Below are 15,818 nucleotides of genomic sequence, written 5' to 3' on the forward strand. Positions count from 1 at the left end.
TAATAATTTAAAGTTGACTGTCAGAAAAATTAATTTATACCTAAAACAAAGTTCTGATTGTTTAATTAGTTGATATTAAATCCTAAAATTATTAATCAAAATAAAATAGATTCAAGAATTCAATTTCCTCACAAATTTATCTCATGATTATACTTTCCATAAATTAAAGAATCAAATCACTAAATTAATTCATTACATCCACACACATTAAATGCATGCATTATATTTTTAAATAATGAATAATAATTTATTATTGAGAAATTATTCAACCTGTGTACACTTGTTATCATGGGAGAAAAACATGGAGCTGACTTGGCTTCATAATACGCTGACAGCTGACACATGTACTTGAGAGTCTTGATTTTTTCTATATATATATATATATACATTTTATATTTATAAATAATATAATTTATTAATTTATGTTAAAATAAATAAACATATAATAAAATGGTAATTAATGATTAAGTAAATAGCATCATAATAATTATCTAATATTATAAAATTTTAACCATGAATATTAATTCATAAATAAATTTAAATAAATAATAATAGGATATTATTCTTAATTTTCTAAAGTAATATATAATTAATAAAAATTAGATAGGTGGTGTTTTTTAAAGTTGAAAACGCCACCTCTGTATCATTATTTATGAAATAATCATACATATATTAATTGAACATACTAATTAATTACATTTTTATATAATAAATTTTTAATATGATAAAATCATATTCAAACAAAGAGAAAGGTAGTATTTCCATGCTTCAAAATGTCAACTCTCTTAATTTAATGAAAATAATATATGTTTATTATTTTTTAAATTTAATAAATTATAATAAAATATTTTTTTAATGTGATGTATGGAGGTGACATTTTAAAAATTTAAAAATGCCGCCTCTCTTATTTTAATTTATTAACTGAAACATCTTTTTTGTAATAAAATAGATAGGCAGCAAAAAAGCTTCTGAAATGCAACCTCCCTGATTTTAATTGATTAATTAAGAATATATATTTATTAATATTGATAATTAAATAATTATATTAAAATTATCATATAATCTAATAAAAAATACAGTTAATTAATGACAAATTAGATAGATGACATTTTATTATTGAAATATCACTAATAATGTTATTCAGCTAGAAGCTGTGGTGTTTTTTTTTTTAAGAAACGCCACCGCTTATTATATACTAAAATTATAAATAAAAATAATCTATAAGCAATGGAATTAGATAAAAGAAATGCCACCAAAAGTCTTTGAATTTACTATTAGTGGTATTTTATTTTTTATTACTATTAATTTTTATTTCTGTAGTGGTGTATTCTCAAGTAATTGGTTCTCCTTGGATCAGCTCACTGAATGGTCTTCTTGTTGTTGTTGTTGTTTCATTATTGAGTTTCTTTTGTGTTGTTTTAGTTTGATGGGCTCAAGTGGATAGTTCAACTATCCTTCTTGAACTTTTTGTTTATTGTAATTATTATCCTTTGTTTAATACAATTTTTTTGGGTGAAGAAATATAATTTGTTTTTAGTTTGTGAATTTAGAGCGGAGGTCACATGATATTTCAAAATACAAATTTGATATTTTTTAAAATGAAAAAGCTATTGTTCATTCCACTATAGGCTATGTTTGATATCTTAGAATTGTGAGAAGGGAAAAGCAATTAGACATGGAATTGTTTAGTTGATTTATTTGGTATGTTGGAATTGCTTTCTTGAAGGAATCTCATTCCATCAAAATTGATGGAATCCAATTCTATTGTAGAGGCTATGGAATCTACCAAATCAACATGGAATTGGATTATGTGTCATTAAAAAAATTAAATAAAAGATATTTTGAGCTTTAAAAGTACATTCTTTATTTTTTTATTGCTAAGTTTTTCATTAAAAAAGGGTATTTTGATTTTTTATTTTAAATACATATACTTGTTAAAATTATATCATGATTTCCTCTTCATATTAAACACACTTTTAAAACTTAATTCAATTTCAATTTTAATTTCGATTCTGCTTTTGATTCCATCAGAAACTCTTCTATCATACCAAACGAGGCCTAAGAGTGGAATGACAATGACGATTTCAAATTCATGGAATTATATACTATTGCAACATCCCACATTTTATTTAAATGAATTAAAGGCTCAAAAATTTTTATTAGAAGTCCAATTTATAAAATTTTTGTTAGTGAGAATATAATTTAAATTTTTACAAAAATTGCATCTTGGGCCATGGAAGTAAAAAATCTGGAGAAGAAGGTCCAACAAAAATTACAATTTCAGACCCACTTGAGAAACGTTTTGCTATAGTTTCTCTATGCTTGTTTTTAAAAGAGGGCACGAAATCACTTCATTTTCTATCTTATTCAAACTCTAGCTACTCTTCTCTTAGAAATTGATTAAAAATTGAAGAAAAAGGGGTTCAAGAAAGTCTAAGAATCATTTTATGATGGATTTGAGTAATAATCATTAAGGCATCTGATTTTTTAAGCTTTTTATTTCCACCTTGTTATTCAGGATTTATGATTTGGATTGTGAGTTAGGTAAATGAGTTATCTTGAAGTTGAGTTGTTTGATTTATAAGATGCTTGAACGATGTTTAGAGAGTAGAATAAATGTTGTTTATGAAGTTTACACGATTTAATCGGTTGGATTATGATAACTTTGAAAATTTACTTTAAATCCTAGAAAAAACTGTTGAAATATGACTGTACAGTGTAGGTTGATTCTTGCTTAAGAACTTCATCTTACTGCTATGAATAGTCCTAAAATACCCCTTGAAACAAAAATATGTGATTGGATTGGGAGTTTTGATGATTTTTGAATTATGGATGAATTTTAAGTGAATTTTATGAATATTTTTTGTTTGATTTTTGTTTTGTTTGTTTTAATGTATGAAGTTTCATGGCAATTGGGTTTGTTTACAAGCATTTTAAGCTTACTCAAAATTCTTGCTCTGTTAGGGCTCAAACTTGCCTTGGGGTTCCTTATATATTTTTTGACTTGTGTTAACTACACTTGGACCCCTTGAATGCTAATTGGACATTATTACTTTGTGTAGTTATTGAATTAGACTCTGGATTTAGACTTGATCATAGTATTGCGCTTGGCTCGTTTGGTTGGAGGTTGAGATAACTTAGGAGATTTCATACACTACCTATATGCTTTGAATCACCCTATTATTTATGCAATGTGATGAGAACGCATGGACAAAATATTGTTGTATGTGTGTCAAAAGTGTGTGTGTGTCAAAGTCCCACATTGATTAAAAGAAAGACTCTCCTAGTGTATATATACTAAGGAATGAAGTGGGCTAGTAAAATGGGTTTGGAAGAGAAGTGGCCTCGCGCACATGAGACAGGCCAACTCAGGGCAATCGCAGTTGAAATCAGCCGGTTCGCCCCCCCTGCGCGCGAGTTCAAGAGGTAGTGGGTTCCTTTTACCGGATTATTTTTACAAATAAATAATTATTTTGGCTTGCCGGAGAAACTCAAATTTTGGCTGTCTGGAGTTTGAAGTCAAACCAAGAACGTTTTTTTTCATTAAACAAATTAATTTTTCTAAACGTTTGTCTTCCCAACGTTCCCAACGTTTCAGACAGGAGGTTGAATGCGTTTTGTGTAACTCCAACGTTTCCAGACAAGCTTTTAAATAATTTTTATGACACTGTAACCGAGCTTTTAAACCGGTGGTAACCCCCCAACGTTCATGTCCACCTCCGGGCTATATATAGCCATGGGTTCAGACAGAGCAAAATACAGAAGCCTCTTGAGTCCTCACGGTTCTCTCTTCCTCCCTCTGTGAATCTATCTGTGTGCGTCTGTGATTACGTTTGGTCTCCATTGTTCTGTTCCCTGTTCCACCGAGGAAGTGCTTATTTAATCCTGGGGAACTGCCGGACGTCCGAGGGTGTGCCGGAATAGTTCTTAAGGACAGTGTCCTCCGGGCACGACTCAAGCAACCAATCAGGAGTTTGCTGCTACACATTTGCCACCGGTGTAATCAACAATCTTAAGAACTATTCAACCCAATGGCGACCAACAATGCTGAGAATGTCACTCCCGAAGGTGTGCCGAGTGTTTTGGCCGGAGGTCAGTACGTGCCTGCCGCTGTTGCCGTCCCCTACCAAGGCCGTTCCCGGACATATCAAAGATAGAAGTCTTTGATGGCCGGAACTTCAAACGCTGGCAAGAACGTGTCTTCGCCGTCCTTGACATGCATGGTGTGTCTGCTGCTCTTGCTCAATCCGAGCCTCCTGCTGATACTGATCAAGCCCAACGAGTTGCATGGACTCATGCAAACAAGGTATGCCGACATACTATCATTAGCACTTTATCTAATGATTTGTTCGATGTCTACTGTGTCTACAAGGAAGCTTGTAAGATATGGGAGTCCCTAGTTACAAAGTACACTGCTGAGGATGCCGGTAAACAAAAGTTCGTTGTGAGCAACTACTATAAATGGGAGATGACCGAGAACAAGGATGTGAAGGAGCAAATCAACGAATATCATAAGCTGCTGGAGGAGCTTCGTGCTGAAAACATCAACCTTCCAGACGAGTTTGTTGCTGGGATACTGATTGAGAAGCTGCCAGAATCATGGTCTGACTACAAACAGCACTTGAAACACAAACAGAAGCAGCTATCCTTGACTGACTTGATTACTCACATCATCATCGAAGACACCAACCGCAAGGCAATACGTGCAGCTCGAACCAGAGAAATGACATCCAAAGCCAACTTAGTGGAGACAAAGCCTCACAGCAAGAGGTATGATTCTAAAACTAAAGACAAGAGGAATAGAAAATCTGATTACAAACCCAATGCTTCTAACCCCTCTTTCAAAAGGAAAGGAGACTGTTTTGTCTGTGGCAAACCAGGACACTATGCAGCACAGTGTAGAAAGAGAGAAACCCGTGATAAGCCTCGAAAGCCAAATGTAAATTTGGTACAACGAGATGGTGACAGTGATGATGACATCATTGCTGCAGTGGTGTCACAAGCTCTCTTGATTTCTGATGTGAAGAAATGGGTGGTAGACTCCGGGGCTACCAGGCACATATGTGCAAGCCAAGAGATGTTTACCACCTATAATCCTGTAAAGGAAGGGGAAGACCATGTTTACCTTGCTGATTCCCGAACTGCTAAAGTTCAAGGAAAAGGGAAAGTGGTCTTAAAGCTCACATCAGGAAAGACTCTGGCTCTGAATGATGTTCTGCATGTGCCTGAAGTTAGAGCTAACTTAGTGTCAGTTGCTCTTTTAGGGAAAGCTGGGGTTAAAGTGTCATTTGAATCTGATAAGATTGTAATGACAAAAAATAATGTGTTTATAGGCAAAGGGTATTGTAATCAGGGACTGTTTGTTCTAAATGTTGATGAAATGAATAAAACTGAATCTTCTGAGTATATGCCTGTTTATATGGTTGATTCCTTTGATCTGTGGCATGCTAGACTAGGTCACGCTAGTAAAGGTTATATAAATAGGATGCGACAACTTGGACTACTTTCTGAAATTAAAAACAGAGATTTTGGAAAATGTGAAGTATGTGCAGAAACTAAACAAAGTAAAAAACCTCATTTTTCTAGTCAAAGAGAATCTGAATTACTATCTTTAATTCATACAGATTTAGGTGACTTAAAACAAACCATGACTAGAGGTGGTAAAAAATATTATATCACTTTTATTGATGATTTTTCAAGATATACTAAAGTATACTTGTTAAGAAACAAAGATGAGGCTTTTGAAAAATTTCTGTTATATAAAGCAGAGGTTGAGAATCAGTTAAACAAAAGAATTAAAAGAGTTAGATCGGATAGAGGAGGAGAATATATTTTGTTAAATGATTTTTGTGAAAAAGAAGGAATTATACATGAGATAACACCTCCTTATTCTCCCGAGTCTAATGGTGTTGCAGAAAGAAAAAATAGAACATTAAAAGAAATGATGAATGCTTTGCTTGTGAGTTCTTCTGCCCCTGATAACTTGTGGGGTGAAGCTATTTTGTCTGCATTTTTTTACAAAATAGGATACCTCATAAGAAAACGAAGAAAACACCTTATGAGTTATGGAAAGGGTTTACCCCAAACTTAAAATATTTGAAAGTGTGGGGGTGTCTTGCAAAAGTTTTATTGCCTGATCCTAAAAAGAGGAAAATTGGCTCTAAAACTTCTGATTGTATGTTTATTGGGTATGCTGAACAAACTGCAGCGTATCGCTTTTTAGTTTTAAAAAGTGATGTTTTAGACCAAAATACAATTATAGAAACTAAGGATGCTGAATTCTTTGAACATATTTTTCCTTTGAAAATTAAGCATGTTTCTAAACCTGATGAGAATTCAGAGTTTGAACAAAATCTTAACGAGGATTTGGTTTTAAGGAGAAGTAAAAGGCAAAGGAAAGAAACAAGTTTTGGAGATGACTTTTACACTTATCTAGTACAAGATGAATCGTTAAATTTTTATGAAGCTATTTCTTCTCCTGATGCCAAATATTGGAAAGAAGCAATTGAAATTGAAATTGATTCTTTAAGAAAAATAAAACTTGGGTTTTATCAGATTTGCCCCAAGGAGCTAAGGCTATTGGGTGTAAATGGATTTTTAAGAAAAAATATTTTCCAGACGGTTCAATTGATAAGTATAAAGCAAGGCTTGTGGCCAAGGGTTTTACTCAAAAAGAAAATATAGATTATTTTGACACTTTTTCTCCTGTGACTAGAATCTCTTCTATAAGAGTTATTATTGCTTTGGCTTCAATTTACAAACTTTTTGTTCACCAAATGGATGTTAAAACAGCTTTTTTAAATGGTGATTTAGAAGAAGAAATTTACATGGCACAGCCTGAGGGATGTGTGATTCCTGGGCAAAAAAATAAAGTTTGTAAACTTGTAAAGTCTTTGTATGGCTTAAAACAAGCGCCTAAGCAATGGCATGAGAAACTTGATCAAGTTTTGACAACTGGTGGATTTTCTACTGTTGAAGTAGAAAGATGTGTTTATACAAAGTTTGTGAATAATGAATGTGTGATTATATGCTTGTATGTTGATGATATGCTAATTTTTGGCTCTAGTATGTGTATTGTTAATGAAACAAAAAATTTTCTTTCTTCAAATTTTGACATGAAAGATATGGGTGAAGCCAAGGTAATCTTGGGTGTAAAAATCATAAGGAATGAAAATGGAATCTTGCTTTCCCAAGAACATTATATTGAGAAAATCCTCAAAAGTTTGGACATCTTGAAGATGCTCCTTTGAGTACTCCTTATGATTCGAGTGTGCAATTAAAAAAGCACAAGGGTGACCCAGTTGCTCAATCTGAGTATGCACAGATTATTGGGAGTCTGTTGCATTTGATGAACTTTACTAGGCCTGATATAGCTTATGCTGTAGGCAGATTGAGTAGATATACTCACTGTCCAGGCAGTAAACACTGGGAGGCTCTGGTGAGAGTCTTGAGATATTTGAGAGGTACCATGAATTATGGTATATTGTATAGTGGATTTCCCGCTGTATTGGAAGGATACAGTGATGCTAACTGGATTTCGGATTCAGAAGAGACAAAATCCACTAGTGGTTATATATTCACTCTTGGTGGTGGTGCAATAACCTGAAAGTCTGCAAAACAGACGATCAACACAAAATCCTCAAGGGATTCTGAGTTCATTGCAATGGAGCTGGCTGGGAGTGAAGCTGAGTGGTTGAAAAACTTCCTAGCAAGTATTCCAATAGGTGAAAAGCCTACACCATCAGTGTCTTTACATTGTGATAGCCAGTCTGCAATAGCAACGGCTAAAATTAAGACCTTCAATGGCAAAAGTAGACATATTCGATTGAGACATAATATTATAAGGCAGCTGCTTAAAGACGGGGTCATCTCAATCGATTATGTGAGATCAGAGTTAAATCTGGCGGATCCGTTAACTAAACCCCTAAGGAAGAAATTTATTATTGAAACGTCGAGGGGAATGGGACTTAAGCCTGTTTGAAATTAACGGTGTTGGCAACCCAACCTTTGTGATTGGAGATCCCATGAAGAAGGTTCAATGGGTAAAAACAAGTCACTTGTTAGTTCTGCTAGCACTGAATTTTGTCCCTTCCTATGGCTTGAGAAAGTGCTAGAATGCATTGAACGGAGGCTGAGCGATAGCTCTTAATGTTTTCATAGTCCTTACGGATGGTGTATTCATTGCAGATACACTTGATGAAAACACCTATACAAATGTGGAGTGAGGCCGCTCCTATGAGATCGTGGCAAAATCTCTAGAGCATTTGTTAAAACCAGGCGAGAGCATGGCCGATAACGTGCAAAAACGTCGTTAACAGCAGAGACTGTGGGGGTATAATCCGATTAATAAGACCTCTAGCACATGCTCAAGATCTGTTGGTTCAATAACAAAATTACACTAACTTTTCTATGTGCTAAGTTTTATTAGTCTAGGATTGGTTCAAGTCGACAGACACCAAATTCAAAGTGATTATCCTCCGTGTGAATAACTCAGACGAACATAGATCCTTTTAACACATGTGGGGGATTGTTGTATGTGTGTCAAAAGTGTGTGTGTGTCAAAGTCCCACATTGATTAAAAGAAAGACTCTCCTAGTGTATATATACTAAGGACTGAAGTGGGCTAGTAAAATGGGCTTGGAAGAGAAGTGGCCTCGCGCACATGAGACAGGCCAACTCAGGGCAATCGCAGTGGAAATCAGCCGATTCGCCCCCCTGCGCGCGAGTTCAAGAGGTAGTGGGTTCCTTTTACCGGATTATTTTTACAAATAAATAATTATTTTGGCTTGCCGGAGAAACTCAAATTTTGGCTGTCTGGAGTTTGAAGTCAAACCAAGAACGTTTTTTTTCATTAAACAAATTAATTTTTCTAAACGTTTGTCTTCCCAACGTTCCCAACGTTTCTAGACAGGAGGTTGAATGCGTTTTGTGTAACTCCAACGTTTCCAGACAAGCTTTTAAATAATTTTTATGACACTGTAACCGAGCTTTTAAACCGGTGGTAACCCCCTAACGTTCATGTCCACCTCCGGGCTATATATAGCCATGGGTTCAGACAGAGCGAAATACAGAAGCCTCTTGAGTCCTCACGGTTCTCTCTTCCTCCCTCTGTGAATCTATCTGTGTGCGTCTGTGATTACATTTGGTCTTCGTTGTTCTGTTCCCTCGTTCCACCGAGGAAGTGCTTGTTTAATCCTGGGGAACTGCCGGACGTCCGACGGTGTGCCGGAATAGTTCTTAAGGACAGTGTCCTCCCGGGCACGACTCAAGCAACCAATCAGGAGTTTGCTGCTACACGTTTGCCGCCAGTGTAATCAACAAATATAACTTGGGATAACTAGTGAGAAATAGAATTGTCATTAGTGCATGTTAAATGTAATGATAGGGTAACTGATTTTCTTTATATACCACATGCTATAATATCCTTCACCCAACTACACTCAGCCAAATGTAGCAGTGTTATAAACATTCATCCTCCCACCACTAATTATTAAGATTGTCATCACGTCTTAATGATTTATTAGTTGTGATCATGTTTGATTATTGATAGTAATCATGCATATTGAGGATAATAGCTAAGATCATGCTACAAATGGTGGTCATGGGTTGTGACCGTACCCAATATCAACCATACTTAAGGGATCCATAACCGTCTAAGCCTAAGGATGATTCCTTTATGCATACATACTTAAATTTATCCATATTATAACATGGTGTTATCAAAAAGACTAATGATAAAAAGTTATGAAAGCCATGGCTCACCCTTTTCTTTCAACAATTTCAGGTGAAGAAGAGGGCTTACGTAGACAAGTAGCTATCTATTTCTGATCTTGTCAATTTAAGACCTAAATCTATTGAGTTGTGTGACATTTTAAGATATGCCAAATGTAATAACTTCATAACCTTGTTAATTTTGTGATGCTTGCCTATGAATGTTTTAATGGAATGTTGGGTTGTAAAATTTGGACCAATAATTTTTTATTTTATGCTTGGATCTAAACTTTGCTATGCACTCAAATTATCTAATGAATTGGATGGGTTGGCTTTGAACTTAATGTGATTTGAGTTGTGACTTTTGGTTCGATTATATGGCTGAGCTGGTTATTTGATTATTATAATATAGTTACTAACATTTCTCTTTATTTAGACATATGTCAAGCTTTAATCTGAGATTCTATCCAATTTTTTATATAAAAAAGAAATTTTGACCCATAATTTATTGTTATCATAAGTGATACTTGATTATTGTATCAATTATATGCTTAATAAAGTAGTGTTACACATAGTTTTTTTACACTATAAATTAAATTTGTAATTTGTAATTTTGCATATCTCACTCTTCTATTTTTACTTTGAATTTCATATTCACTATCATTTTTTACAAAAGGTCACACACCTTATTAAAGAACGTGCCCTTTATCAAGGTATTTCAATATACCTACTTAATAATCTTTTTTAAAAAGAAAGAATAAGTTAATTACTGGTCATTCTACTCAATAGTTTTCTATTAAAATGATAGATTTTACAATATATAAGATCATATGATTAATTTTGGAAGCCTGTGAGGAACTCACAATCTCTTTAACCTATTTAAATTTAAAGGGTAAAGGGGCAAAAATACCCACAAAGTAGTCAGCTACGGGCACTCAGTATTCTAAAGTGACGAAAAAGGCAAAAATACCCATAACGTTATATGGATAGGTGCAAAAGTAACTAGACCATTAACTTTGACCTAACATCATTAATTTTGACCGTTAAATGTTGACTGTACATGCCATATGTCGGTCTTTGCTGATGTTGATTGAAAAATGGGCAAAAATATCCATGAACTTGTTGGCCAGGGGCAAAAATACTCATAACGTTACCAGAGTTGGTGCAAAAGTGACTAATCCATCCAATTACTTAAATGTTGACCGTTTAGTTGACACCTAAGCAGAAGTTGACTATTTTTTCACTAATGTAAACAAAAAATATTCCAAGATGAATTTTTACAGATGTTGATCGATCATTGTATGAGTACCTATAATGTTACTTTAGTAGGTGCAATAGTATCCAATCCATCAAAATCAATGCTATATAATTTCTTTCCATCACCACATATCTCGCCCCTTTTCTTTCTTCCTCTCTACTCATTTTTCTTGTCTATAAAACCTGAGATTTAATATAGTAAGATAGGTTGTTCAAAATCGAAGATTGAGACTAAGTACATATAGCTTAAGAACATTATCACAACCTTAAGCAATTGCATTCATGATAGATTCAAAATTTTCAAATGATTTTCATCACTGCTACAAAGAAACAAGCAATTTAATTTGATATTCAGTTAAAATGACAATTTTTCACATGATATTCATACAATAATCGATTAACTTCCAGAGAATTTCACCTAGGAATATTTTTTGTCTACATCAGTGAAAAAAATAGTCAACTTTTGCTTTGGTGTCAGCTAAATGATCAACATTTAAGGGACTAGATGGATTGGTTACTGTTATACCAACTTTGGTAACGTTTTGGGTATTTTTGCCCCTGGCCAACAACTTCGTGGGTATTTTTGCCCCTGGCCAAAAAGACTGACACGTGACATGTACAATTAGCATTTAATGGTCAAAGTTAATGGTGTTAGATCAAAGTTAATGGTTTGATTACTTTTGTACCCATTCATGTAACGTTATGGGTATTTTTGCCTTTTTTGTCACTTTATGATACTGGGTATTCGTGGCTGACTGCTTTGTGGTATTTTTGCCCCTTTAGCCAAATTTAAATTTAAATTGTTTAGCATACTCTAATTTGTGATGTAAAGTTTCCAAAAGTCCCACATCAAAAGTTGAAGATACTGTCTAAGGTGAAGGGGACATAAAAGGGGAAGCCAAGGATAGTTTAAAAGCATGCAGCCACGTAATGAGCACATAGCGAACTATTCTTTCACCTTTTACTAAAGAATACCGTGTGCTCATTGCTTCAAATGGCATGCGCCTATTTTTGAAGAGTCCTAGTTCAGTTTGATTTGGAGCTCTATATTGAAGTTGTAAGATTTTTCAATTTTAATTTTGGCAACATTAGGCTTTTTAGTCTTACTTGGTGGTGACTAGAATTGGAAATTTAGGTCATGTTTGAAAAATTTTAAGGCTATACTTGATAGTTTAAAAAAATCTTCCTTAAGTAACTTGAATAAGTGGAAAGAAATTTAGGCCAAATTCAAATTTGAATGAGTTTATCGTGTACATGCCTCAATTTTTTTATTATTAATGAAATAAAATTAAAATAGGATAAACATTGAAAATCTTACTCCCTCTGTTAATAAATGTGAGGCATTTTTTAAGGTGTTGGATGTTAAAAATGTAAGGCATTTTTAGTCTTTTGAGGTATAATCATTGACATTTTTTCAAAAGTGCCCCAATCAATAATGACTTTATATTTATTGTAAGATATTTAATAAGGGTAAATATGAAAAGATATGATTAGTTGAAAAATAAAAAACTATTTTATTGAGGAGTGAGATTTGATTAAAAATGCCTTACCTTTTTGAACGGAGGGATAATTTTTTAAGAAAAATTGAAATTAGATAAAAAGGAAAAATAAAATAAAACTTAACCATTTAAGTATTCGAGCTACCCCAAATAAACCAAAAAGCATGAAGTGTAAAATATTGAATTTGATTATATGAGCTTTTTATATATTTAAATAACTTGATGAATTGAGCCTATCCCAAAATGTGGTGTTCCATGGGACAGAATGATTGAGTTGGGGGATCCCACATTTGAAAAATATGCAAATTCTTAACCAACCAGTGACTAGCACTTCCCAGACTAGGGAGCATGGGAAGAACTTTATTTGCTCTCCCCCCAATATTTTGAAAGCTGTACAACCTGATAAGAAAATCAATATTAAATAGGAAAAATTACTAAAAATCACCTAACCACAAATTTGACTATTAAAAGGAACTTGGAAACTTTTATAATATGAGGCTTTTCACTAGCATTAATTTAAAGCTTTGAATGACTAGATTGACCTTGTGATTAAAAATACAAAAGTTAAGCAAAGTCCTTTGCTATCAATAATTTAGTGTCAATATGTAAAACAAGATCCTTCGATGTCAATACATTAAACAAGATCCTTTGGTGCTAATATGTCAAGCAAGGTGTAAATTTTCATGATATGCAAAATAAATATTCAAATAAATAGAAACCAATTGCATCTCCTTGAAGGGTGCTTGTATATTGTGGAAGAATGATCACACATAATTAAATATACCTACACGTTGTTTTTAAAAAAAACATTGAGTATAAATTTTCAAGATATCCAAAATGCATATTCAAATAATGAAAGCTAATTATATTTTCTTGAAGGGAGCTTGCATATCATGGAAGAAGGGTCGCATCTCATTGAAAATACTTGTATTTTTTTTAATAAAATAAGGAAACTTCATTCAAAGGAATTTTAACGAGTACAACCTAAGAAGAAATAAATAACAATAAGAAAATGGCAAAAAAAAGGCCCCTCAAATAGAGCATAAACAAGCCTAATGAGGAGATTCTCGATACAAATTAAAATCACAAGGAATACTATGAGCCAACTTCGCTAGGTAGTTAGCATCCTTGTTCTCTTCTCTATAGATAAAAGGCATGTTAACAATCTAGCTTCTGTAAAGTAATGTCCTCATGGCTTTCATAATATCACAGAAAGGATGATAATTATGATTATCCCTTGTGATAGTTGAAATGGCATACGTATTATCACAAAAGACTTCTACAGTTCAAAGTCCCTTTTTTCGACATAATTTCAACCCATGAAAAATGCCATAAATTTTTGCAATGCTAATAGAAACTAGGAACATGATCCACCTTCTGATTGAAGCTTAAAATCTAATTTCCAGTAGTATCTCTTAGAATTTCACCATACGAACTATGCCCATCAGTAAGAACATATCTATCTGTTTCCAACCTAAAGTTAACGCTTCTCAATTGTTGAGAACAATCTTCAAGTCAAATGTGTGATGCTTCTCAATCTGAGTAAGAAGTTTGCAATATAGGCCATTTTGAATAGGAAAGAATGTGGATCCTCCATAAAATCTTCTTCCCCTATTTGGAAAAGAGTATTGCATCTATCTGTCAAAATGTTCCAATAAGTATAAGTAAAGAGGACATTCTAAGAAACAATCCCCGTAAAACGATTCCTAACATGGTGTGTTAAATTCCATGATAACCATTCCCTTCTATCTAATCCTAAGAACTTATCCATCTCATTTGGTTGTACATATTCATTCTCCCATTTCTTGGCATGTGGACAATCACAGAATAGATGCATAGAATCCTTTACTATTAAGCACCCTAAAGGGCAAGGCTTAACAAATGCTAATCCTCTCTTCTATTGTAACTTTGTTGTATGTACTCTATCATGTACCAGCAACTAGAGAATGGATTTGATCTTCTCAAGAATCTTCCACCTCCAAATGTTGTGCCAAATGGGATCTATATGGTCCTCCCTACCAGCAAAAAGAACATAATAGCTAGAATTCACAGAATAGTTCCTGTCATTAGAAAAAATTCATAAATGTTTATCCTCTCTTCTCTCCTCACAGGGGGCTCTCAAGCTAGTAATGAGATTTACAATGTGATCTGGAAGCCATGATCTCATTTCAATAGTGTCCCATCTACCCGAAGGAAGAACATAATCCTTTACTCATTCATTTAATAATATCTATGTATTCTCTGCTCTGCTCCTCATAATCAATCAATAGCATTCTGTTAAGGATCCACCTCTCAAACTAGAAAGAGGTATTGCGACTTGACCCTATAAATTTTCCAAGCCTATCTTGTAAGGACTCCCAAACTTTCACTATACTTCTCTATGTGATCAAAGCCCCTATTATTTTCTTCACTTTTGGAAACTCTCCATCACCATACTTATACTTGAATTTCAACACTTGCACCCAAAGAGCTTTCTCATTAGTTAACAAACTCTAATACAACTTCCATATAAAAACCTTATTCTAAAACTTCAAGTTTTTAATACCTAAACCGCCCAAATCCTTATGCTTATGCAAAGTGTCCTAAGAGAGGAGATGTACTTTATAAGCCTCTTCACTATCTCCCTAATGAAAACCATGATTGATCTTCTATAATTCATTTAGAATTCTTATGGGAAGAAGAATAGTCTGCATGTAATAAGATGGAAGGGTTGAGATAACACATTTAACAAGGATGGATCTTCCTACCATAGTAATGTAGTTTAACTTTCCAACTAGACATCCTGCTTCTTGCTTTCTTTAGGGTAGGAACAAAGAGGCTATTAGTGATCCTCTTGTGAATGAGGGGAATGCTTAAATACTTCCCTAGATCCTTAGTTAGCCTAACTCCTAGTGTTTGACTCATCATCTGCTTCTTTTGTAGACTCATATTTTTATAGATAAAAAGCTTAGTTTTGACCTTGTTCATTTTTTCCTTAGAGCTAGCACAGAAGTGGGACATACATATCCATAATATCCATTTGCTTATGAGATACTTCCTTAAAAAGCACAAGATCATTAGCAAAGAATAAATGCAAGAGTCAAGGACTATTTTTGATTAGCTGTATTGGTTTCTATTCTCCTCCTATAATTGCATCATTAATGATGTGGTTCAACTTTTCCATACATAAAGTAAAATATATATGGTGATATCAAATTTCCTTGTCACAAGCCTCTGGAAGGCACAATTTTTGAAGTAAGTTCTCCATTCTAAAGAAGTTTAGTAAGCAAGGTACTCATACAAGCCATAATGATCTCGCACAATCTATCTCCAAGCCCCACTTCTTCAATACATCTTTAGATAAATGCCCAT

General features: G+C 33.7%; 1 non-coding gene across 1 annotated transcript; it reads left to right on the forward strand.

Annotated features, from left to right (window-relative positions):
* The first annotated feature begins 11,889 nt into the window (after window positions 1–11,889).
* On the forward strand, window positions 11,890–12,006 carry LOC129310187 (U5 spliceosomal RNA). The gene has a single exon (XR_008593030.1). It is a non-coding gene; the product is annotated as a U5 spliceosomal RNA (small nuclear RNA).
* Window positions 12,007–15,818: the final 3,812 nt, after the last annotated feature.

The sequence above is a fragment of the Prosopis cineraria genome, unplaced genomic scaffold (genome assembly GCF_029017545.1).
Source record: "Prosopis cineraria cultivar Desert tree isolate PC_DT_omini unplaced genomic scaffold, ASM2901754v1 PC4, whole genome shotgun sequence".
NCBI classification, from domain to species: Eukaryota; Viridiplantae; Streptophyta; class Magnoliopsida; order Fabales; family Fabaceae; genus Prosopis; species Prosopis cineraria.